The 26,702-nt window shown below is 47.8% G+C and overlaps 1 protein-coding gene across 16 annotated transcripts in view; it reads right to left on the bottom strand.

Annotated features, from left to right (window-relative positions):
* Positions 1 to 20,334, bottom strand: part of FOXP1 (forkhead box P1) — a 487,040-nt gene extending 466,706 nt beyond the window's left edge. For all 16 annotated transcript variants that reach the window (XR_009448473.1, XM_059662966.1, XM_059662978.1 and 13 more), the window contains exon 1: positions 20,201 to 20,334. The gene's annotated coding sequence lies outside the window, so the exon portion shown is untranslated. The remainder of the gene's footprint in view (positions 1 to 20,200) is intronic.
* Between the last annotated feature and the right edge of the window lie 6,368 nt (positions 20,335 to 26,702).

The following is a 26,702-nucleotide window of genomic DNA, read 5'->3' as shown; positions in this document are numbered from 1 at the left end:
GGCAGTTGGCTCCTCCCCCCTGCCCCCATGCCGGCAGGCCCTGATTGCATGATCGGGGCCTGCCAGCCAACCTCCTGGTCTCTCCCCACTGCCAGCAGGTCCTGATCGCCTGATCGGGGCCGGGCCCCGGGCTGGTATGGGGAACTGGGGGTGGGTGGTGGTGGACGTGGGCGGCGAGGGAAGGAGGAGGGGGGAACCACGCAGTGGCAGCGCACGGACGGCAAGGGAAGGAGGAGGTGGGAAGGTGGAGGCAGGGAGGTGGGGATTTGGGGAGGCGGGGAACCTGATCAGCCCTGATCACTGGCCAGGCCTAGGGACCACACCCGTGCACTAATTTCGTGTACTGGGCCACTAGTTCCTATCGATACTAATAAAAGGTAATATGCAAATTAGTCAGGACGCCCTCAGAGTAACGACCGAACATCAGGCTGCATGGGGCAACAAGGCCGGCAGGGGGTTAGTGAGGGACGACCAAATGACTGAACAGCAGGCTGCGTGGGGCGACCAGGCTGGCAGGGGGTTAGTGAGGGACGACCAAAGGACTGAACAGCAGGCTGCGTGGGGCGACCAGGCTGGCAGGGGGTTAGTGAGGGACGACCAAATGACTGAACAGCAGGCTGCGTGGGGCGACCAGGCTGGCAGGGGGTTAGTGAGGGACGACCAAATGACTGAACAGCAGGCTGCGTGGGGCGACCAGGCTGGCAGGGGAGCAGTGAGGGGCGACCAGGCCAGCAGGGGGTAGGAGTTAGGGGCAACCAGACCAGCAGGGGGGCAGTTAGGGGTGATCGGGCCAGCAGGCAGAGGCAGTTAGGGGTGATCAGGCTGGCTGGGGGGTGGGGTAGTTAGGGGCGATCAGGCAGGCAGGCAGGTGAGCAGTTAGCCAGTGGTCCCGGATTGTGAGAGGGATGTCCGACTGCCGGCTTAGGCCCAGGATTGGGCCTAAGCCGGCAGTCGGACATCCCCCAAGGGGTCCCGGATTGGAAAGGGTACAGGCCGGGCTGAGGGGACCCACCCCCCAGCATGAATTTTGTGCACCGGGCCTCTGATCTAATACACATGCCGCTCACCTCTCAAACTATAACCACCTCTTTAAATTTGAGACAAAATGGACACTCATTCATCAGGTTTTTTGTTGTTGTTGAATTTAAGTTCCCATCCTTTGGTCTTATTCATAGTTTAATAGTAAGTTATTAGGTCTATGACATTCCTTGGGAACTCTACAGCTTTAAGAACCTATTTCACTAAGGAATTACTCAGTCTGAAAAAAAGTTTATTGACACACATCATTTTCCTTCCTGCTCTTGGTAAGTGAAACCTATGATTTTCAAAGACAAATGGCTAAAGACGAGGGCCTTTGTCTGTCACCAGAACCTTGGCTAGTGCTGTGGGTACCATCGGCACCATCTTTCTTCCTCAGCAATGTGTGCACAGGGAGGGTGGCACACAGCGCCCTCCAGAGGACCCAACAGAAACAGCACAGGACACTGCACACCTCTCCAAGCAACTACCAAGTAGCAGAGAAGTTCAAGGAGCTGGAACTGTCCCAGTTTATCCAGATCCTCAAATTCTGAACACTCAGCTCTCTTCTCATTTCCATAGAATTCTTGTGTCTCCAATTATGTCTCCAATGAGCCCTCAGAAAATGTAAAACTCTCATAATCAAATGTAATCAAAGCATTATAATACAAAAAGTGGGCTACCATGACTTGACTACTATTCTCATTTCCTTAATAAAATATATTTTAAATGACTTCATGTATTTATCGTACAAAGTAGAAATATAAAATTTTTATCCAAATAACTGCATAAGTAACCTCAAAAGAAGCAATTCTGAACTGTACAAAATCATACAGCATAAAGTTCAAGAAACATTTCAAATCCCTAATATGATTTCTCTTGTAATATTTAGCCTTGCATTCAGAATGCTTACTTGGATATTAGTGGTACATCAAATTCAAGTAACCATGACACTTCTAAAATAGACACAAGCAACACACGTGACAGAAATCCTATCAGGTTACTCAAACGACACTGGAAAAGAATATTACAGGGTACTTTCTAACACTGAGGACTTGTATCCATACATAAAGCACCAACTGAAATAGATCTTCAGAATGAAATTTCCTAAAATGATTAGAGTAACATGTAAAACCTCACAGTTTATACAAGACAAGAAACATTTGGCTGCAAATGGTTTTATAATTTTGCTAATTAAAAATTATCCCATTTTCACTTTGGATTCATCATGTAACAGAAACAGGAGTAACCTTACCATGCCAGAAACACAAGCAAATGATTAAAGTTCTACTCTCGAAAAAATCTTTAAAAGAAGTTGGCAAAACATTTCATTAGGCTGCAAATCAAACTCCTTCTATCCTTGACATCTTTAATGTCTTCCAGATTCCTCATCTACTTTTTAAATCACTCACTGACTCGCTCAGAAATTAAACATGTTAAAACACCAATCCCCCTGAACCTCTAGAAACGTCTTCGGACACAATGTACCCTCAGGGCCTCTCCACATAAGCCACGGACCCATAATGCCACGGACTGATGTGTGTGCCGCATTCAGTAAGTTTCAGAATGGGAAAGTGGACTCCCAAGCACACCTTCACCAATGCGCCTGTGACACGTGAGGAATGTACGTAAGTACCAACAAGGGGCCACCGCGAACTCTCTTCTGACGTTTGCCACGGAGAAATGGGTACAACTATCATTAAAAATAAAATCATTTTCAGGCTTCCAAGGTGTCACCAACAAAATGTGGTTAAATGAAGAATGAGAGGCATGAAGGCTGGCTGATGCACGCCTATGTCTCTGTAAAGCTAAGGGCTGCAATGCTCACAGCTCACTCTTGCCTACCTGCGCTCCCTTCCCCCGCCTGCACGGAGGGCAGGAGGGCGCGCCCAGGGCCCTGCCACCTGGCACCTTCCACTGCCAGGGGAACAACAAACCCCGGACCTGCGACCTGGGACGTGCTGTGGCAGCACCTGCCCCGTCACCAATGTGTCACGTGGTGGGCTCCGTGCTCAGGGGCTGGGAGTCTCGCTGGAAGGAGGAGCCACTCGCATGGGGAAACAGAGAAAGTGAGGACTGTCCCCCCACCCCCCCCGAGCCTGCTGTGGGGCTGTCGGGCTTTAGGAATAATTACTGTAAATTGTATCAATGGAACAGAATTGGATTATCCCAAAATATGGAGGCAATTGCTATGTTACTTGTATAATTGCTATGCATTAAAAGAGGGGATAAGCAAAGGAGACCAAAACCTACACAGTTTCTCAGGTAAAAGAGAAGCATTCACGGATTAAGGGATATCGATGAATAATCCTGGTCACGTTGGCCCAAAATCCCTCCTCTTGGGCTTTCTTCGTCATCGCCTACTTGACCCTGGCACTGCTTTTGTCATCTGAGAACAGGAACAAAAATCACGGCAGAGCCACAGTCCTGAGGCTGAGACGATCGGCCGGAGGCTGACCAGAGCAGCGGGGCACGGAGCACTGGCTCACCGTGACCTCACCAGCCACCAGACCGGGAACTAGGATCGGAGAGACCGACGCCAGCACTCCCAGCTGCAGGGGCATTAGGGTCTTTACAACAGTTCCCTCATGTGCACCACCTGCCCACATCTGGGATTTAAGAAGTGGGTTAAGAAAAGTCAAAACGTTTCCCTTCCAAATGATAAAGACAGTTTTGTCAAAGAGAGGCTCCTGTAAGTGAACTATGTAAACGCAGACACATGACACACCTGCCCGTAGGACTGGTACTGTGAGAGCCACCTGGAGGTCACGGGCCTAAAACCAGAGGAGACAGGAACGTTCAGCCTGGAGACGGGGAAGGACCCACGGGCCCGGAGGGCTCAATGGGCAGGGAGAAGAGCCTCCAGAACCCGAGGCTCCCGGCCAAGGAGGCTGCACGCCTGCGGGCGGTGGATTTCAGTCCCTGAGAGAAAGCGCTTCCTGGCCCTCAGGGCTGGTCAGCCATAGACAGGCTTCCTCCAGGATGGACGCTCACCGCCCCAGAGCGAGCAAACAGCCTGTCTGCCCCCGGGAGCAGTGCAGCCCAGAGACGGGGCACAGCGGCTTGGGCACCGGAGCTCCCCTGCCCCTTTGAACACTCCACGTCTAGGAGACAGTGCACACCACTCAGATGCACAGATACACGTATGTAGATACACATACAAATTCACACCCTGGACACCCCAGAGAGAGAATGGCAGGTTTGCTGTAACGACCTCACTCCGCATTTTTCATTTAGGGCATTCTTTACGGCTAACAGCTAGCTAGCTGGTTACTGAAAACTCATGCCAGCTCTTTGGTAATGCTTTGTGTTTTAATTCATTTAGTCCCACAACCACCTATGAGTTAGGTACTATAATTACTCAGTTTTAAAGGTGAGGAAACTGAGGCATACAGCAATGTAATTTACCTGAGATTATACTGTTAGTAAGTGGCAGAGCCAAGATTCAAACCCAAGTTGTCTAGCCAACATCCTGTGTTCTTAATCACCACATTTAGCTGTTTTAATACATTAAAGGTCCTACATCTTGGCCCTGGATCAATGGAATTATGTTTATTTTCTATTTAACAAGAAAATAAACTACCCATTTGCAAGGCTTTCGGCCGAATTCTACCTTTGTTGTGTTCTCTTTCCCACCGCCCACCTTCTTTATGACAATGGGCAGTTGTGTGCAAACACACTTATTCTTAAGGGTGCGTCTCTCTCCAGGTTACTCCCCGACTGCAACAACCATGCCTGGGCTCTCAGATTATGGCTTGCTGACAGTCAGAAACTCTTTCCCCTTCAGATCCAAGTCAGGTTAACCTTGACACTTGACAAAGACATACTCTTCCAGATTACCCTCCTGCACCTTTCTTGGAAAACATCCTCGTAATCATTCCTCCCGTCCCGGCTTTCTTACTCAATGCTTCCGTACACCTTGGCCTCCACTTTGTGGAAAATGCCCTATTCCAGGAATTCACTCTTCCCCTGCCGTGACTCCCCCCACCTGCTTACAAGAAAAAGACTAAAATCGTCAGCAAAGGGGCAGCAAGGACTCTAATTTAGGGTGTCTTCTCCCCAGAATGCTCACACTCACTGTTGTTCATTCTTGTCTGCCAGAGATTTCTTTCTCACGGGATATACCGCTGATCTCTACTCCTCCCTCAGGACAGCACAGGGACTTAGGAGAAAAGTCCCTCTTAATCATCCAATACCACCTCTAAGAGTTTTGCTGTACTCAAGAACAACACGCACAAAAAACTCTTCTATTTTTCCTTAAACCTCTCAATTTTCCACATGTTGCATTTAAGCAGTGTGATCTGAGAAACCAGACTTGATGTGCTTACATTTTCCTACACAATCTCTACACTAATAAAAGAGAAAAATGGTAATTGGCGTACGACTGATACCCTTTTAATTGGCTAATCAGCGAGATATGCAAATTAACTGCCAACTAAGATGGCAGTTAACCGCCAAAAAAGATGGCGGCTAATTTGCATATTGCAGGCAGGATGGTACAGCGCCATCCCACAGCGGGTTGGGGGTGTGAGTGCCAGCAGTCGCCCGAGACCCAATCCCGCCAGCAGACCCGGACGCGGGCCGGCGGGGCGGCTGCGGTGTCCACCCCACTCACGCCGCCAACCCACGTTTGGGGCGTGACTGCTGGCGGTCCCCAGGCACCAGATCCTGCTGGCTGAGCAGGACACAGGCCGGCGGGGCGACTCGCCCCTAACCCGCTCTCCCGCCCAACAGGCTCTCCTGCCGGGGAATCGGGGCTGGTGTAGCAACCACAGTGGTGGCCAGAAGTCACGCCCCCAACTGGCCCTCTTCGGGGAGATCCCGGCTGGTTGCAATTCACCACCAGTCATGGCCCCAACCGGCCCTCCAGTGTTTGACCCAGGCTTCCGGGGACAGTGTTACCTGTCACCCCAGCTTCCTCATCACAGTTGAGGAAAGTGACAGCAGGGAGGAGGAAGTCCCACCCCCACAGACTCAGCCAGAATCAGCCGTTAGTCACATAGCTCTCAGTGGCCTGACCAGCAGGACTCTCATTCTCCTGCATCTCAGAAGGTGTCCGTAGACAGGTAGGACAATGTCCAAACATAAACGGTTGATACAAGGTAGCTCTGTAGCCGAAAAGTGCCGGCGTTACCAACAGAAAATGTCTGCAGAGCAACGTGCGTCTGATCTTGAAAGAAGGCGACGTCTGCAACAGAATGTATCTGAAGAACAGCTACTGGAAAAAAGTCGCTCTGAGGCCGAAAGACTGAGGTGTCATCGACAGAAAATGTCTAAAGATCAACGTGCCTTTGAAAGGGAAAGACGGCGGTGGCGACGACAAAATATGTCTAGAGAACAGTCATCAACAAGTACTAGGAATACCAGTAGGAACTGCCTTCTCAGCAAAAATGGAGTGCATGAGGATGCAATCCTCGAACATAGTTGTGGTGGAATGACAGTTCGATGTGAATTTTGCCTATCCCTAAATTTCTCCGATGAAAAACCATCCGATGGGAAATTTACTCGATGTTGTAGCAAAGGGAAAGTCTGTCCAAATGATATACATTTTCCAGATTACCCAGCATATTTAAAAAGATTAATGACAAATGAAGATTCTGACAGTAAAAATTTCATGGAAAATATTCGATCCATAAATAGTTCTTTTGCTTTTGCTTCAATGGGTGCTAATATTGCATCACCATCAGGATATAGGCCATACTGTTTTAGAACACACGGACAAGTTTATCACCGTACTGGAACTTTACACCCTTCAGATGGTGTTTCTCGGAAGTTTGCTCAACTCTATATTTTGGATACCGCTGAAGCTACAAGTAAAAGACTAGCAATGCCAGAAAACCAGGGCTGCTCAGAAAGACTCATGATCAACAGCAACAACCTCATGCATGAAATAAACAAATTAACAAAATCGTACAAGATGCTACATGAGGTAGAAAACGAAGCCCAATCTGAAGCAGCAGCAAAAGGTATTGCTCCCACAGAAGTAACAATGGCGATTAAATACGATTGTAACAGTGATCCAGGTAGATATAATTCTCCCGTGTAACCGAGGTTGCTGCCATATTCAGAATCAAAGATGGAGAACCTCCTTTTGAAGGGACTTGCTCATTCATTGTAAACCAGATCCCAGTAATCCAAATGCCACTAAAATGAAAAATCAATATCCTGTTTCCTACATTAGATGCAATGACATATCCTATTCTTTTTCCACATGGTGAACAAGGCTGGGGAACAGATATTGCATTAAGACTCAGAGACAACAATGTAATCGACAATAGTACTAGACAAAATGTAAGGACGTGCACGAGTCACACAAATACAGTATTATGGATTTCATCTCTCTGTGCAGGACACGTTCAATCCTATTTTAAATGCAGGAAAATTAACTCAACAGTTTATTGTGGATTCGTATTCAAAAATGGAGGCCAATCGGATAAACTTCATCAAAGCAAACCAATCTAAGTTGAGAGTTGAAAAATATAGTGGTTTGATGGATTATCTCAAATCTAGATCTGAAAATGACAATGTGCCGATTGGTAAAATGATACTTCCATCATCTTTTGAGGGTAGTCCCAGAAATATGCAGCAGCGATATCAGGATGCTATGGCAATTGTAACGAAGTATGGTAAGCCCGATTTATTTATAACCATGACATGCAACCCCAAATGGGCAGATATTACAAACAATTTACAACGCTGGCAAAAAGTTGCAAACAGACCTGACTTGGTAGCCAGAGTTTTTAATATTAAGCTGACTGCTCTTTTAAATGATATATGTAAATTCCATTTATTTGGCAAAGTTACAGCTAAAATTCATGTCATTGAATTTCAGAAACGCGGACTGCCTCACGCTCACATATTATTGATATTAGATAATGAGTCCAAATTACGTTCAGAAGATGACATTGACCCTATAGTTAAGGCAGAAATTCCAGATGAGAACCAGTGTCCTCGACTTTTTCAAATTGTAAAAACAAATATGGTACATGGACCATGTGGAATGCAAAATCCAAGTAGTCCATGTATGGAAAATGGAAAATGTTCAAAGGGATATCCAAAAGAATTTCAAAATGCGACCATTGGAAATATTGATGGATATCCCAAATACAAACGAAGATCTGGTAGCACCATTTCTATTGGAAATAAAATTCTCGATAATACTTGGATTGTCCCTCATAACCCGTATTTGTGCCTCAAGTATAACTGTCATATAAATGTTGAGGTCTGTGCATCAATTAGAAGTGTCAAGTATCTATTTAAATACATCTATAAAGGGCACGACTGTGCAAATATTCAAATTTCTGAGAAAAATATTACCAATCATGACGAAGTACAGGACTTCATTGACTCCAGGTATGTGAGCGCTCCTGAGGCTGTTTGGAGACTTTTTGGAATGCGAATGCATGACCAATCTCATGCAATCACAAGATTGCTATTCATTTGCCAAATGATCAGAATTTATATTTTCATGCAGATGATTTTGCTGAAGTTTTAGATAGGGCTAAAAGGCATAACTCGACTTTGATGGCTTGGTTCTTATTGAATAGAGAACACTCTGATGCACGTAATTATTATTATTGGGAGATCCCACAGCATTATGTGTTTACTAATTCTTTGTGGACAAAACGCCGAAAGGGTGGGAATAAAGTATTAGGTAGACTGTTCACTGTGAGCTTTAGAGACCAGAACGATATTACCTTAGACTTTTGCTTCTGCATGTAAAAGGTGCGGTAAGTTTTGAGGATCTGCGAACTGTAGGAGGTGTAACTTATGATACATTTCGTGAAGCTGCTAAACACCGGGGATTATTACTTGATGACACTGTCTGGAAAGATACGATTGACGATGCGGTCATCCTTAATATACCCAAACAACTACGGCAACTTTTTGCATATATATGTGTGTTTGGATATCCTTCTGCTGCAGACAAATTATGGGAAGAGAATAATTCTCTGAATGATGAACAGTTGGCAGCCTTTCAGACTATAGCTTCAGCCATTGAATATCAAGCTGTACACCCCAAATGCTTTTTTTTGGATGGTCCAGGTGGTAGTGGAAAAACATATCTGTATAAAGTTTTAACACATTATATTAGAGGTCGTGGTGGTACTGTTTTACCCACAGCATCTACAGGAATTTCTGCAAATTTACTTCTTGGTGGGAGAACCTTTCATTCCCAATATAAATTACCAATTCCATTAAATGAAACTTCAATTTCAAGACTCGATATAAAGAGTGAAGTTGCTAAAATCATTAAAAAGGCCCAACTTCTCATTATTGATGAATGCACCATGGCATCCAGTCATGCTATAAACGCCATAGACAGATTACTAAGAGAAATTATGAATTTGGATGTTGCATTTGGTGGGAAAGTTCTCCTTCTCGGAGGGGATTTTCGACAATGTCTCAGTATTGTACCTCATGCTATGGGATCGGCCATAGTACAAACGAGTTTAAAGTACTGCAATGTTTGGGGATGTTTCAGAAAGCTGTCACTTAAACATGAGATCAGAGGATTCTGCTTATAGTGGATGGTTAGGAAAACTTGGAGATGGCAAACTTGATAGCAGTTTTCATTTAGGAATGGATATTATTGAAATCCCCCATGAAATGATTTGTAACGGCTTTTATTATTGAAGCCACCTTTGGAAATAGTATATCTATAGGTAATATTAAAAATATATCTAAACGTGCAATTCTTTGTCCAAAAAATGAGCACGTTCAAAAATTAAATGAAGAAATTTTGGATATACTCGATGGAGATTTTCACACATATATGAGTGATGATTCCATTGACTCCACAGATGATGCTGAAAAGGAAAATTTTCCCATCGAATTTCTTAATAGTGTTACTCCTTCGGGAATGCCATGTCATAAATTAAAATTGAAAGTGCAATCATCATGCTATTGAGAAATCTCAATAGTAAGTGGGGTCTTTGTAATGGTACCAGATTTATTATCAAAAGATTACTACCTAACATTATTGAAGCTGAAGTATTAACAGGATCTGCAGAGGGTGAGGTTGTTCTGATTCCAAGAATTGATTTGTCCCCATCTGACACTGGCCTCCCATTTAAATTAATTCGACGACAGTTTCCCGTGATGCCAGCATTTGCGATGACTATTAATAAATCACAAGGACAAACTCTAGACAGAGTAGGAATATTCCTACCTGAACCTGTTTTCGCACATGGTCAATTATATGTTGCTTTCTCTCGAGTTCGAAGAGCGTGTGATGTTAAAGTTAAAGTTGTAAATACTTTATCCCAAGGGAAATTAGTCAAGCACTCTGAAAGTGTTTTTACTCTTAATGTGGTATACAGGGAGATATTAGAATAAGTTTAATCACTTTATCAGTCATTATTTGCATCAGTGTTGTTTTTACATCATGAGTTTGTTATATCATTTTATTACTGTTTATTAATAAAATTATGTGTTATTTTCATATGCATTGTACTCATTTCCTTTTATCTCTCACACTTTTATTATAGAGAAAGGGCAAATAGCAATATTAAAATATTTCCTCTAATTAATTCCCTTTCAATGTGCATGAATTTCGTGCACCGGGCCACTAGTTAATATATAATGCATATGAAAAATAATGCCTTACTCTTAAATTTCCAAAACTGTTCATTTGTATCTCATCTTAAATCCCACTCGTGAGACGCCCACACTTTGGGGGACAATGGTATTGAAGAGAGTGTGGGTCTGAGGTCACGTTCAGGGTCCGCGTTTCTTCTCTGACGAGGTTTCCCTTCACGCATCTTTTTTTTTTCTTTTTTTAAATGTTTTATTGATTTTTTACAGAGAGGAAGGGAGAGGGACAGAGAGTTAGAAACATCGATGAGAGAGAAACATCGATCAGCTGCCTCCTGCACACCCCCTACTGGCGATGTGCCCGCAACCAAGGTACATGCCCTTGACCGGAATCGAACATGGGACCCTTCAGTCCGCAGGCCGACGCTCTATCCACTGAGCCAAACTGGCTAGGGCTCCCTTCATGCATCTTTATCCTTGGCCTCGCTTTACTTTAGTTCACAGCTCCCCTGTTTTAAGTAACGGAAGGGGCAGGGACCTCATTCAATTTCACTCTACATCAACCCCACAGAACAGGCTCTCTCAAGATGAGGCATGAACCAAAGCTGGTGACGCTACTACCCTATCAGAAACCGAAGAGCAGAGAATGGAGGTGGGCACCTGGGCCGGAACAGGGGCTCAGCAAACAGCAGCCCCCTTGGCCAGACCAAACCCTACACTCCAGGGCAAAGAATGTGTTTCACAGTTTTAAAAAGAAGGTTGGAAAAAAATTAAAATACTACTCCTAATTAGTGACACAGGAAATTACAAGAAATTCAAATTTCAGTGTCTGTAAATAAATTTATTGCCAACACAGCCACGCCCACTCATTTACCTGCCACCTGTGGCTGTTCCCACCACAATCCAGGGGGCAGTGGGAACAGAGCGGCAGCCCCAGAGCCTACTATCTGGCTCGGAAAAGGTCTGCTGACCTGACAGACAGGGAGTCAGAGCACCTTCTACCGTCACACCTGTACCCAAGCATGTGCGGCTTTGGGTAATGAAAGTTTTCAAAGAACAACGTTGTAGTAGAAAGAAAACATAAGGACTCCCATCCATCCCGTCCCAGGGTCAGGGGAGCTGCCTGTGGCTGGGGACTGACTGACACACTGACCCCCGCACTGAGTTCTGGCTCCCCCAACCTCTCATGCAATCCTGATGACTACTAGCCATAGCAACAGGAACTAACCTGATATCTTTTTTAAGCAGCAACACTAACAATTAAAAAGCTGCTATCAGCCCGGCCAGATGGCTCAATGGTTGAGCACTGACCTATGAACAGGAGGTCACAGTTTGATTCCCGGTCAGGGCACATGCCCGGTTGCAGCTCGATCCCCAGTGTGGGGCGTGCAGGAGGCAGCCGGTCAGTGACTTTCTCATCATGACGTTTCCATCTCTCTCCCTTTCCCTTCCTCTCTGAAGTCAATAAAAATGTATATATTTTTAAAAGCTGTAACCACACATGCAAAATAACTTGCTCGTATTTCAATATGCATGGCTGTCCTCTGATTACAGCAGCACAGAGAGCACAACAGGAAGTTACCGAGTTAATGCTCTAACGGAGGCAGCGTGTTGATCAGTAAATAATACATGTTCTGAACCTGTCTGGCTGCATGTTGACACTTGTCAATGCTCATACACTTTGGTGTCAGAATTCCTTTCAAACATCTATGTAAAACTCTCTAACACTGGTTTTTAAAATGTTATTAATAATGACAAAAAAACACTTTTGGGATTTATAAGGTTTAAATTATATCCACCAAACAGTGCCCCCTGGAGCCTTAATCGCTAGATCCTTCAATTCCTGGTTATGTCAGGGCACTGGCACACATCTCACAAAGGTTAAACTCCAGTAGCAGGTGACACATACCTAGTGCTCACAGGAGGCAAGCACTCGATGGAGGACTGTTCCCAGACAACAAGGTAGATGCCGAGTCCACAGGTGGCAGATGAGGAGCGTGAGGCTGGGAGAGGACCCTGACTTGGCCAAGGGCTTCAGAGACCGCTGGGTTCAGTCTCTGGCAGAAGAAAGGTCCAATGGGCCCTGGGTTCGGGTTCCCCCACTCCAGGGCGGGGACCTTCTCCTGCCCAGGGCCGTCAGGATATTTACAGCATCATTCCTGGGCCACACCACTACCAACTTAAAAACCAGCCTGCTCTGCTGGTCCAACCCTTAGTGAACACATCCCTCATGCCGGGCAGGGCCAGACGTTCCCCACTCCTGCTCGGCTCCCTGCAAACACTGCAGAGAGGAGGCTAGAGAGAAAACCTTTACCAGGTGCATGTAACCTCTGGCATGTCCTGTATGCTCCATTGTGACAGCTACTGAACTGCTGCGGGTTTGTATAGGCTAGTCAGGAAATGCTTTTATGTCAGCTAAAGTCATTGTATCTCTATTAGAAAATTACTCCAACACTTAGCTACTTAGTTTAGCATCTCCTTGCCCTGGGACTCCACATCGATGAAATGATGTCAGTGCCCACAGTGAGGGAAGACAGGTTCTAGGCCGGACTGGTTGTCACCAGTGCACCAGGCAAGCTAGAGCAGCACCTCACCTCGCACCCCCACATACACTTTTTAAAATTGTAAGTGACCTGTAACATATAAGGAAGAGAAAATAGTATAATGAACCCTACATACCTGTCATCCAGATTCTAGAATATCAAGATTCTGTTCCATTGTTTCTTTTCTGAAGATTTGTAAAGCAAATTGCACATGGTATGCCATTTCACCCCTACAAATCCAACACCCAGCTCTACAGAGCATGGGAGGAGGGCAGCCTCCATCACACCGGACGTGTGTGCGGAACTCTGCAGCGGGCAGCTGCACTGAGCCGCCCCCTCCGGCCGAAGGCCCCGGAGGGCCCAGCACCAGGCTCCCCGCCGCCCGCTCCGGAGCAGACCTGCGACCCGGCCCCATGGTCACTGTCAGGAAGAGCCCCTGAGGGTGGGTGTGCGCCGTTCCCTGCAGGACGGACTGAGGGCGCACATGTGCCGAGCCCACCGCAGCCTCTGGGAGCTGTGGGCTGAGGAAAAGGCCAGAAGGTAAGGAATCATTTAGGGAGAACTTACTCCCGTTTATATCACTGGTTCTACAGGAATCCTGAGTATAGATTAAACTGCAGTCTTAAATGAACTGGATCCCGTATCTTCCACAGAGGCTATCAGCTACAGAATCTTCCCTGCCCAAACCGAAGGAAAGGAATCTACTCCGAGATGAGGCGGCAGCTTGCCCTGGTGGCTAAGACGTGGGCTTTGGAACCGACCCAATCTGAAGTCAATCCCGCTTGCAAAACCTGCTATGTGATCCTGACCGGGTGACTTAGGCACGGAGCTTGTTTTCTCAACAATAAAACCAGAATAATTCCATCCAGGACACAGAACGCCGTTAGGATTGGAGGAGATAACTAATGTGATATCCCAGCCACTGCAGGCAAAATGCCCAATGAGTGGCTGCTATAATTATTTGTTATTAACATTCTGAAATCCCAGGAACACGTGAAGGATGAAAAAGATTTCACCTCATGAGCCTATTCCTATGAACCGGTCAGAGAAACTGTGTGCAGAGAAAACCCAAGACCCAGCATCGGCACGACACGGCTGGCCCTGACTGCTGACCGAGGCCGACACTTCACCCCGAGCGGGGGCCGAGCGGCGAATGGCACACACGTGCACCCAGTCACCCCGAGAACTCCGGCTGCCATGGCCACACACAGATCCCAACAACACGCTGACACGAAATTAAAACGTACGTTAACTAAATGGTGCTTAAAGCATTAATGACTCGTTTTTCTTTAAGGGGGAAGTAAAATGATGACAATTCTCCACAGGGCAGCTCAGTGGCCTGCACCTCAGCTGCAGAGAATTCCCTCCTCTGGCCTCTGAGCACTACCTGAATGGAGGGAACAGAGAGCAGAGTTGTCAGAAACAGCATGCAATGTCGTTTAAGTTCCTGGAATTTTACATGGCGGAAGACATCACCTGAAATGTAACAGCTAAGTGCCTTCTCCCCCGGTGCAGCTTGCTACACTGCATCGATAGACACCAAGATTAACATGCGAAAGGAAACTGCCAGAAACTTGCCCTGCCCGGGCCAGCACCTGCACAGCACCCCCTGTGGAGGAGCTCCGGGCAGAAGGGCTGGACTTGCCTCTCGGCCACACCGGTCGCTGTGTCTGAGCCTCAGCTGATGCACAGGTAACAAGAAGGCAACACTGTCTCTTTCTTGTGTTTTCCAAAGTTATAGAAATGGGCAAAAACCTACAAAACGTTACACAGATGTAACACCAAAACCAGACGAAGGGTAGAAAATGTATCATCTAACAAATCATACAAATCTGGCATATACATGATGCCAAAAATCCAATCGTTATACACCAAATAATTGCCAGAATTGTGCCCATGTACACTTACCTCATTAATGTTACAAGCCTGTCCTGTTTAACCTGGTGCTAGGAACTGGGGTGAGCATTAGGCATACACAGAAAAACTTAAGAGATTGGGGGGCAAAAGCTACTTGCTTGACCTTCTCTCATAAATAGTGTATTTGTAAGCTTGCCCACAAGAATTTAAGTGGAATATGTCTGAGGGCACATCCACACTCATGTGATCGATGAGTGTGATCAATTAGTGACTCCTGCTGGGCACAGGACTGGCAGGTGTGCGGAGAAGAGATCGAAGAACGTTTGCCACCCCTGATTTAAGCAAAGGGCTTGATGCTTTGTGTAGATGTCATGTGAACAAAAGCCTGTCCAACACATTAAAAGTTTATTCTACAGTGAATATGTATGTCCAGATAAATGTGTGCAGAATCCCATGAGGGGCTTAGAGAGAAGTGGAAATATCTGCAATATAAATGCAGATTACCTTCATCACAAAACTGGATCGCATTCTCATTCCTAGCCTAATTTCCTATATCATAAAACCTATATTCAATTTTATAAATAGCATACACCAAGAATCATAAATTTAGTTAATGTAGAAATTTAACAAATTTTTTAAATAAAAGTGAAAAAAGACTGATTTAGAACAAGTATCTGAAAAAACAGAAAGGGTTCTTTCTTTGAAAATATGCTTTTTCCTCTGACTACTTCCTCGGGGACATAACTAAAGAAGAAATAAATTTCACAGCTAATATACATGAAGTAACATGTTTAACATTATCCAATAAATTTATATCTACCTATGCCATATCAATTTATCTCACACAAACTGTCACAGCCAACAGAACTCATTAAACACTGTTATAGCTATGGAATTAAATGCAACTTTCTAATTGGAATTTAATCTCATAATAGTAGTTGGTGGATTTTCTTTTATAACTGACAAATGGAGTAACTCATTCATCTGTCTTACAGTTCCACCTAAAGACTTTAACGGTGAATTTGGCATGGGGATTGCTTGGCTGCACTGCTGTGTGTGTGTGTGTGTGTGTGTGTGTGTGTGTGTGTGTGTGTTGGGGGGTAGAGGGGGCTGGAGGTTCTCTGATCCCCAGAACTGCTGAGCATGGGCGGGAAAAGTAATATAGTAACACCCTACCCCGTCACTATATGACTGTATATCCCATCACTTCCACGTAAATGTCACGTTAATTTCTATCTTTATCAAGCCATACAAGGTTTCCGCCCAGCCCCTGGCCAATTAGCTTTGGGGAAATGTTTAGCCAATTACATTAGGGATTGGAAAGAAAGGCAAAATAAATGCCTCAAAAATGCTTCGGAGATAAAATGTAAGTTGACACTGCCTTCGCTCGCTGGAGCCCAAGTGATACAGTCTGATAGGCAGCTGCCACGGCTCATAACTGCTTATTAAATCTCGCCTCCCTCTATGGCCGGGTGAGGATCTGTATTTTTTACCAATATTAGGTTCGTTGTGTTATGAAGAGACCAAAATCCTTAAGATCACTCGCTCCAGCCTATAAAACATATTGTGTAGTTTATTAAATTGTTAAAATTACTTTTCGAAGTTAACATTTCAGGGGCTGGAAGCTGAAGCACAGGCAGTGGCTTGGGCCCTGCAGCTTCCAGCCCAGAACACGCAGCGGACCCGGTGCTTTCCTGCCCTGCGCCCGCCCCGCCCCACCGCTTCCTGGAAGCAGCACCCACCACCCACCCCAAAGCCAGTGACACAAAATCCACACTCTGTTGTTTTATAAAAAGGCAAAAACTCCCACCCAAAAACTGGCCCATTAGCAAGACGTGAGAACAATCATGTTCCCCGTCTTTACCTCTTCCCAGTAGGCAGATGCTAGAAATGTGATTATGAGAGAGCAAAAGAGGAACTATGGGCAAATAAGAAAAAACAAGTGGTGACAGAACAATGTCACAGGACGCTTACACTCCTACAGCAGCAAGGGACACACTGGCGGGACGGGCAGCACCTGGGACGCCGGCCCGAGAGCCAGCCGCGCAGCTCTCCGCAGGAGAACACTGTGCAAACCCAGATGGTTCCCGCCACGCTGACTCCCAGGCCAACTGCCCCTCATGTGCGGCAGACTCGCTCTCCGCTCTCGGGCTCCGTGCTGCGCTGGGCAGGGACAGGGACAGGGAGGCGCCAGGGACGCGTCAGCACCGGTACACCGGTACCTGCCGGGTTCATCGTGTACGGGCACCATCGTCACCGCCACCCACTGGCCGCCAGCTGCCCTCCGCCAGCTGCGCACAGCTTCGACCGGCCTTCCCTCCCCTGCGCCTGAGTGAGGGGCGGGCTGCCCAGCTGCTGCCCACGCCTGTGGCCCTCTCCCAGGGGGGTGCTCACCATGACATGTCTCACCCGGAATCGGAGTTCATTTCCAGCCTAAAACTCCACATTATCAACTGTAACAATTCATTGGTGTTTCTTTTGGTTATTCGATAAACGGTAACGTTCTAAAGGCCATGGGCCTGTGGGCACAGCGTGGACAAGGGGGCTTGGGCCCTGCAGCTTCCAGCCCAGAACACCCAGGGGACCCGGAGCTCATGGTCACAGGCACGCAGGCAGCCAGGCCCAGCGCTGTGGGGAGGAGAACTGCTCCTTCCCACCCAGGAGGCGCTGAGAACAGGCAGGACAGAGCTCATGACTGCAGGGCGCTACTCCCTCCTGACAGTGCAGTTTAGCACATCTGGGAGATAGAAAGCGCATCCATGTTTATGTTAACTGGTATTCCACGGGGCCTACCAGCACATTTTATCAGTTCAAAGGGATAACATGTTCATTATAGTATTTCAGATTGATTTTTCAAATAGCAGGTCTTACCAATGAAATTAATGAATAAAATGAACCTAGTCGCCAATAAATCCATTCATGTGGTTTTGTTAAATTTCATACATCAATTTTATGAGAGTGAGATTAAGTCAGACTCTCTCAATACTGAAGCCAGAGATGACAGGTAACCTCAAACCTGAGTTTGTTGCTATGTCAATGCCCTCAGAATTCCCACCACTTCTAAGGGCCTCCGTGTGTGAGACACGCGGGCTTGGCTCTCACTCTGCCTGGACTCCCACAGTTAGACTGCTCCACGGCGCATGCTGTCTGCTCATGAGCCTAGACCCGTGGTCGGCAAACCATGGCTCGCGAGCCACATGCGGCTCTTTGGCCCCTTCAGTGTGGCTCTTCCACAAAATGCCATGTGCGGGCGCGCACGTACAGTGTGATTGAAACTTCATGGCCCATGCGCAGAAGTCGGTATTTTGTGGAAGAGCCACACTCAAGGGGCCAAAGACCCACATGTGGTTCACGAGCCGCGGTTTGCCGACCACTGGTCTAGACCAGCCGTGGGCAAACTATGGCCCGTTTGAAATGAATAAAACTAAAAAAAAAAAAAAAGACCGTACCCTTTTATGTAATGATGTTTACTTTGAATTTATATTAGTTCACACCAACACTCCATCCATGCTTTTGTTCCGGCCCTCCGGTCCGGTTTAAGAACCCATTGTGGCCCTTGAGTCAAAAAGTTTGCCCACCCCTGGACTAGACCATTCACAAGCCTGACGTCCGGGCAGCACTGGCTACCTCGGGAGAGCATCTCAGACCAGGGAGCCGAATGACTTGCAGAACGACCCCAGACGATGGTCAGAGATCTAACAGGTCTGAAGTCCCATGACTCCACCACCATTCCTCACTGTGGACCCCTGCCTTGTGTGGTACCATCTACTGTTTGCCTTATTCCTGGACAATGAAAGAAGGGTACTGTAAGGAAGACAAAAAGACTCCTCCTTCTGGCTCCAGCTCAGAGAACTACATGCAAAGGACAAGCCACGGGACCATCTCCCACAGAACGTCAAGCCCACAGGCTCTCGGAGGACCGTCTGGGAGGGGGGCGCTTGGCTAGATGCATCGTAGGTGCTCTTCTCTTCCTCTAAAATGAGAGGATTTTGTCAAAATGACCTCTAACTAAAACCTTCAAAATCTGGCCCAAATAGCTGAATGCATAACAAAGTCTTAGAAGAAACACCAAAAAAGATTTACAAACTGCATGGGCTGAGTTTCTCAATCTCCGCCACTGGGATAAAGGAGAAAGAATCAGTGACTGAAGACAAAAAGAGCAAGATCCAATTCTGACCGAGCCCGGGGACTCTGCACCTCAAACTCTATGGGCTTCAGCTGCCCCATTGGTAAAGTGGGGGTTAAACAGAAACTTCTAGGGCCTTGTTAGCCTCACAAATAGGACACTGGAACCTCACTGCTGGATTTCAAAAATAAAAACAAGACTAACAAGCCCCATGTCAGGTAGCTGATAGGTCTCCCAATTTCCAATATAGCGCTCTTTCAACTTCACTTCCCTCCGTTAATTCAAATACAACTCCACTAAGACAAAAAAAAAGGTTATGCAATGGTTCTTACCATTCAATGTCATTCAATACAAAGTTTGAAACCAAACAATTCCCCATGAAGCTGTCTTCATTCTACAACAAACATGCCACTGAATGATGTCACAGTTTTTACCCAAAAGGCCTAGCCTCAACCAATTATTGCTGTGGTTAAAGCAAGTCATAACTGTTCATTTATTCCTACACAGAAGCCATCGATTTCTGAGGAACATGATAGATGCGTTCAAATACAGATGGACACGCATGACAGAAGAAGACCATCGCATCCCTTTCTAACCTCCCCTCAAAATTACAGTGAGTACCTGATGAGGTGCACCATAATACCCCAAAAAATGCCCATGCGTCATTCTGAAACCCTCTGAGCATCCAAAGTCCCAACCTTCTAGCTCCCTCAAGAGCTTGGGATGGGACATTCTCAATGAACAAATAAAACTTAAATCCCCCCCAAAATTCAAGGTAAGGACATTAGAGCCTTATTTCGTGGTGGGTCATCAAGCCATCCTCTCCCACCTGTGCATGTGCGGCTCACACTCAGTCCCCCTTTCGGAGTACGGTTAAAAGAAACCAGCAAGCAAAACACACTCTCCTATACCCCATTCTGTCTTTATAAACCCTGAGGTCACTGTAGGGCCGTCCACAAAGAGTACAGTGGGAAATAATGACCGAGTCGGCCCCTCCTTTCAAACGAGACTCTCTCGTCCTCACGGCAAGTGTTCTCAGCAGCTTCTTGTACTGCATGGGACCCTCAGCGGACTTCCGCCCTGTGAACTCTCAGGCGCATGACCATAGCTGTACACTCACCCGATCGGCCAGCAGGCATCACTCCCACCCGTTCATGGTTGGCAGCAAGTCAGAGAAGGGGTTGAAGCCCTCACCATCGCCCAAGTATTCTGTTTGGAAACTGGAATTGTCAGCAAAAGCTCCTGGGACACTGCAACACAAAAATATTTTTTACACTTAACTAAGATGTAACTTCTAAAACCACCACTTCCTTACTCTTGAAAACAGCGAGGCAGACATCGAATGTAGGGGTAGGAAAACACCTTTCAAACGAGGGATGATGTCAGTGTGAAGAGAAATGCTGTAAAACATGAGCCGGAAATGCTGTTTTGAAAGATGCATTTACCAATTACTTCAATACATACACTGAAAAGTGGTGGTTTGTTGCAGAATATTTTATAAAGTGTTTAGGTAACAATAAGCTGTTTTAATTCACATCTTACATGGATAAATGTACTACCATTTCCTATTAATTAATTATGTTTTCTAAAGAATGAGAAAACATGAAAATATTAAATAATCATTTAAAGTTATTTTTAAATAATAACCAACACCAAAATTAGTAAAAATTAGTACTAACCATAATCAACTTTTCCTTCAAAATAGTTCTTAAAATGTTTGAAGACAAAAAGAGCAACATCCAATTCTGACCGAGCCCAGGGACTTTGTACCTCAAACTCTATGGGCTTCAGCTGCCCCATTGGTAAAGTGGGGGTTAAACAGAAACTTCTAGGGCCTTGTTAGCCTCACAAATAGGACACTGGAACCTCACTGCTGGATTTCAAAAATAAAAACAAGACTAACAAGCCCCATGTCAGGTAGCTGACATAAGGATCAGACTCATAGAGGCATTTCCATCCAGACATGTGAAGTTCAGGCATCGAAGTGGAGAAGCCGAATTGTGGACCCAGTACTGTCACCAATCAATGGTGTGGCCCCAAGAAAGCCAGGGAACATCTCCGGCTTCCGGCTCTTCGTCCAGGGCCAGGGCATCAGCTGGTGCTCCCCAGGCCCCTTCCGCCCTAGCTCTCTGTCGCCGTGGTAAAGCCTACTTATTCTGAATAGCCTATGCTATCAGCTTCCTTTGGCTTTAAACTTCCTGAATCAAAAGAAAATGTTTACCACAAATCACTCTTATGTTGATCTGCCTTCAACACCAAAGAAGGTTTGCACATGATAGAAGACTTCTCACTCTGGCACCAGCGCCCAAGCCCGGTGAGCTGGCGCCTGGGGGCTGGCAGCACCCTTGGGTCCCCGTGGAAGGCTTCCATTGCTCTCCAGAGAGCAGCTCTAACTCCCCTGGAGATCAGCCCCAATGTGTCACACAGGAGTGTTTTAGAACTTTTTAAAATACAGATCCCTAGGCCGTCCCCAGATCGTCTGGTTCAGTTGTTCTAAAGTGAGGACAGAGAGTCTGCATTTCTACCAAACTAACAGAGGACACCGCTGATGAAGGCCACGGCTTGATTCCAAAGGATAAACTACCATATTCTCTAAGCCTCAAGAAGCCCTGAGGCCAAGAGGCAGTTCCAAGGCTCAGAGAGGCTCTCCAAAGCTACTCGGCCACACAGCAAAAACAAATGGGCCAAAATACAAACTCCTCTCGATGGCCTAGAGGCCCTGCAGAATCCGGTCACTTTCTATGTCGCTGATGCCGCCACCAGCCACCAACCCAATCACCCGCTCCGGCACGGCGGCACTGGCGTGCCTTCCGTTTCGCGCAGGCCGAGTGTCTTCCGCCCGGGTGGGCACTGCTTTGCCGCCTGGGCGTTCCAGAAGCCTCTTCCTCACCCAGCGGCCTCCTTCCCGTCCTCGGGTGCTGGGGGCAAAGGCCACTTCAGCAGGCAGGCTCCCGTCCTGCTTGGGCTCGGTCCTCAGTGACTCCAGAGCTCTTGCAATGATCTATTAACTTTTTTCTCCTTTATTCACTGGTCTTTCCCACTAACATAGAAGCTCAAAAGATCAGGGGAGCTCTGCTTTATTCATCACTGTCCTGCAGAACTTCACAGAAATGCCTCGCTCACAGCAGGACCTCGATAGAGATTTACTGAGTCAACACTGAATCAACAACTGAAAGAATTCTTCCGCATCCTATAAAAATATAACCCCCGTGGATTCACTGTAAATCATTATGAACTGGATTTTGTTTTAAGTATTTCAGAAGAGTTCTTTCATTTAATTTTATTTTTACAACGAAGTTCTTAGAAGCTCTATATTGCAGATAAGAAAATTGAGGCAGAGAGTGTGTGGAACTGGCCCAGGACCACACAGCAGCAGGGCTGGACCACAGAACTCTCACCCGGAGCTGTGGGCGCTTCCCGGGCAGCACCCTCGGGCGCGTGGCGCACGCTCACCTGGACTACACACCTCCCGCCTGGAGCTTGTGAGCGGGTTCTGGCTGCAGCCCTTGCCGAGGGTCACCTGCTGGGCTCAAGCCCCACTGACCAGGCAGACACTGCAGCCGCGCACGCGGCCCGGCATCGGGCAGGCCTGCAGGCCGGGCGACCGCATGTGGAAACCGGAGGCCGGGCTGCCTCAGCCCCGGGGGCAACCTCCACAGGCAGCCACTTCCACGTGGGAACAGGAGCCCGTGGTTTCCACAGCTTCCCATTCATTCTACAAATGAAGGTAGTAATCAGATTATTGTTCTGTGAAATCTCTCAATTTTTCAAAGATAGGCGCTAATCTTTCAATAGCACAGTTTTTAAAAGGAAAGAGAAACCTGCTGTCCCTGCACCGAAGGACGGGCCGCGCACAGGTGCGCGTCCTGGTGCGCGGTTCAAGGCGCGCGGCCGAGCTGGGCAGGGCGCGGAGGCCTCCAAGCGGGTTTTCCAGGGATTATCTGGAGCAAGTTTTAGGAGAAATGGAAGATGGGGTGGAAAAGGGCACTCCACAATATTAAATATATCATTCCACAGCTTGGGGTGGGGGAGGCAAGTCACCCGGAAGAACAGTGCGAGGAGGGGCCTGGAAGGAAAGGTGCGGGAGGGGGGAGCCTGGAGGGAGGGCTGGGGCAGGGGCTGTGCAGGGCGTGGCTGATTTGCAGCTCAGGCAGACGCTGGAGAGGGGGCACCCCAACATGCTCACAGCACAACCTGTGGGACCTCCTACTGGTAAATGTGAGTTGCCGGACACCCCCGGCAAAGGGCGGACTAGCGCTGTTTGTGGGGTGTTTTTGTTTGTGCTTGTTTTGTTGAGTCCAACAGATGCAGGGCTGAATTCCATCCCCACAAGCTCTATAACTCTAAACAAAACAATATACTAGTAAAACAACATGTATTATAATTTTTCAAGTGTTTGTAGTATACACACTATAAAATGCAGTGTATGCATACGTATAGACTATTTATATATTATCTATACACATAAAAAGCTAATATGCAAATAGACCAAAACAACCGGAACGGAACAACCGGTCACTATGACATGCACTGACCACCAGGGGGCATGCACGGAACATGGCAGGCGTCGGCAGCAGGCAGCAGAGCACAGAACATGGTGGGCATCAGGCACAGTGGGATGGTGGAGCAGGTAAGCAGGGGCACCAGACCAAGGCAGGGCGCTGGTCGCTGTCATCAGGGGACACCTCTGGTGGTTACTAAAAATTCTTTGCTCCCATGCGCCGTGGTCGCACCCGGCGCTCTCACCTGCTGTCAGTGCCAGCCCCACTCACACCCAGCGCCAACCCTGATCGCTCAGTGCTGTCAGCAGATGTGAGGAGCAGCTGCCGGGCCTGATCGCCCCTCAGAGCTTCTCCACCTCCCCCTGCTCCTGAGGGGCGATCGGGGCCAGCAGCCACCTCTCACACCCGTTGCTGGCAATGGCCACACTCGCAGCTGGAGCTGGAGCCGCCACTCGCACCCACTGCTGGCCCCCAGCACTGGTCCCAATTGCTCGGCGCCATCAGCAGGTGCGAGTGGCAGCTGCCGGCCTTAATCGCTCCTGAGGGGGGATCGAGGCAGCAGCTGCCATTGGCACCCACTGATGGCGCCAATTGCTTTGCGCTGTCAGCGGGTACGAGCCGGGCTGGTGCCATCAGCACGTGGGAGCAGCGGCAGCAGGAGCAGGGCTGCCGGCAGACAGGGGAACTGGGGCTGTGGTGGGAGGGGCCCTGTGGGGGCACGGAGGATGGGCCAAGACCTGCCCCTATGCCCACCACAGCCTTGGGGCCCAGTTTCTTTCAAGGTGCACGAATTCATGCACTGGGACCCTAGTAAAATGTAAGCCCTATGGTTCAAACCAAATACTATATAAACTTTATGTGCTACAGTGTTTATATTTATAGTGTTGGTAATATAAAATGCATACTATGTACATATGCATGTACTATAATGCATACATATTCATAAATGTATGCTATAAATTGGAAGGTTTGTAACTCTAATAAAAAATTTGAGCTTTAGACATGAAAAATACAGTAATTAAAAAAATTTTAAAACCACCAGAAAAGAAGGTAGATGTCCAAGTAAATTAACAAAAACACTGCTCAGAGGCAAAAACAGTGCTGGAATCACATACTTGGAGAAACTATCCTTCAAAAATGAGGGAGAAATAAAGATCTCTTCAGGCAAACAGAAGTTTACCACCGCTACAAGGACATTCAGGAAAATGTATCTCAGACCAAAATAAAATGATTTTAGAAAGAACGTTCCCAGATTTAAAAAGGAAAGGGGAGCCAAAATAATGGAGAACTTGTGAGTAAATGAGAAGTAAATGCATTAAAATGATGTTCAGGTCTTAAAAAAGAAGACAGGCAACACCATCACTCCCCCCACCCCTCCACTGGCAACGCCATCACTCCCCCTCCTCACCCCTCCACTGGCAACGCCATCACTCCCCCCACCACTCCCACTGGCAACGCCATCACTCCCCCCACCACTCCCACTGGCAACGCCATCACTCCCCCTCCTCACCACTCCCACTGGCAACGCCATCACTCCCCCCACCACTCCCACCTGCAAGGGCATCACCACCCCCACCACTCCCACTGTGGTGGCATTGCTCCCCAAGGCCACAGGTGGCAACCTGAGTGGCTGCTGACCCGCCTGAGATGCAGGTCCCTGCACTAGTCAGAGTCTGGATCGGGTCCGGTTGCTGCCTCCCCTGCAGATGCCCCAGGGGTTCTGCTGCAGGTGGGTCCTTGCCTCTGGTCGGGAGCTTAGGGCACTGCTCTTACCACTGAGGCCAGGAACCAGGAGGCCAGGCACTGGCCTGGGAGGTCAGGCCTGCCCGCAGATCAGGCCTTTGCTCCTTCCCCTCCGCTGGAGCCCCCACGAGCACCTGGGCCAGGGGGTCAGCAGTGACCCCTCTCCGCCTGAGAATCAGGAGCTGCCATAACTTAAAAGCCCATTAACGTATTTTACAGAAAAGCCTCAGAATGCCGGAACACTGATTGTGCTATATTCAGTCAGTTTTCCTGGAGATGGGAAAAGCCAGTTACCATCTTGGGAGTCATTAGAAGAACGAAGTTTTCTCCTTTTCAATTTACATATTTTCAATGCAGATATTCTCGAAGTGACTACTACAGAGGCTGGGAAAGTCCATGGCACGGCCTGGCCATGGAGAAAGAAGGCCGGGGTTGCAGAGCCTGCCTGCCTTGTTTTATAAAGGAGCCTGTGGTTACAAAACAGCTCCAGAAAAAAACAGGCAGAGGCAGCCACAAACAGCAGAGGTGTTTTGCTGTTTGTTCTCCCCAGTTTACTTTCCCTGAGGCAACCCTGCTTGGTACAGAGGTCTGCAGGGAGCTGCAAGGAGCAGCTGTGGCTCCCTGAGGCCAAGACCTAGCACTCAAGTGTTTCCCAAGGCTGCGGGGATCAGGGAAACAACAGAGCAAGCAGCATTTGCCTCTGTTTTTCAAAACAGCCTCCGAGGTCGGGCCTGCCAGGGAGAACTTGCCCCAGGGCCCACTGTGATCCATCATTCCCTTTCTTTGAAGTGTGCCTGCCTTTCTTCTAAAAGGAAGGTGGGAGGGTTCCCTCTTGGACACCATGCTGGTCACTGGCATCTCCAGGCCAGCAGTGGCCATCTCAGCAAACAGGCATTGCCGCTGAGCCTCCAGCACAGGTGCTGAGCAGAACTGCTCAGTCACAGGCCAGAGCCCCGCAGGCCCCGCCCCTTGGTCTGACTCACAGGTCCAGGGTGGGGCCTAAGACTCTAGCAAGTTCCCAGGCGACCAGGTGCTATAGAGGGGCACCAGCTCTGAGGACCGCAGGCTTCCCAGCCGCCCTGAGGTCCAGGAGCTCCGTCCCCCCTTGGCCTCCATGGGTTACTGTGTGGCAGTCTCTTGCCCAAACGAATTCACAGGACAAAACGCACTGAATGGTTTTCCATTTGCTTCTCCAAGTCCTGCGCCCACTGTCCCACCCGCTCTGCGCACTGAAAGCTTGCAGGCTGGCGGAGCCCCCTGAGTGGTCACAGCCCCTGCAGCCGGCCATCCCCACACAGCTGTTCTCTCTAGGGTCCAGTGGCCATCACCTGCCCTTCCCGGGTCCTCTCGGGCCTAGAAGAGAGAAGGCCACCCATT

This window comes from Myotis daubentonii, chromosome 14 (genome assembly GCF_963259705.1).
Source record: "Myotis daubentonii chromosome 14, mMyoDau2.1, whole genome shotgun sequence".
NCBI lineage: Eukaryota > Metazoa > Chordata > Mammalia > Chiroptera > Vespertilionidae > Myotis > Myotis daubentonii.
This window is presented reverse-complemented; position numbering and strand designations above follow the sequence as displayed.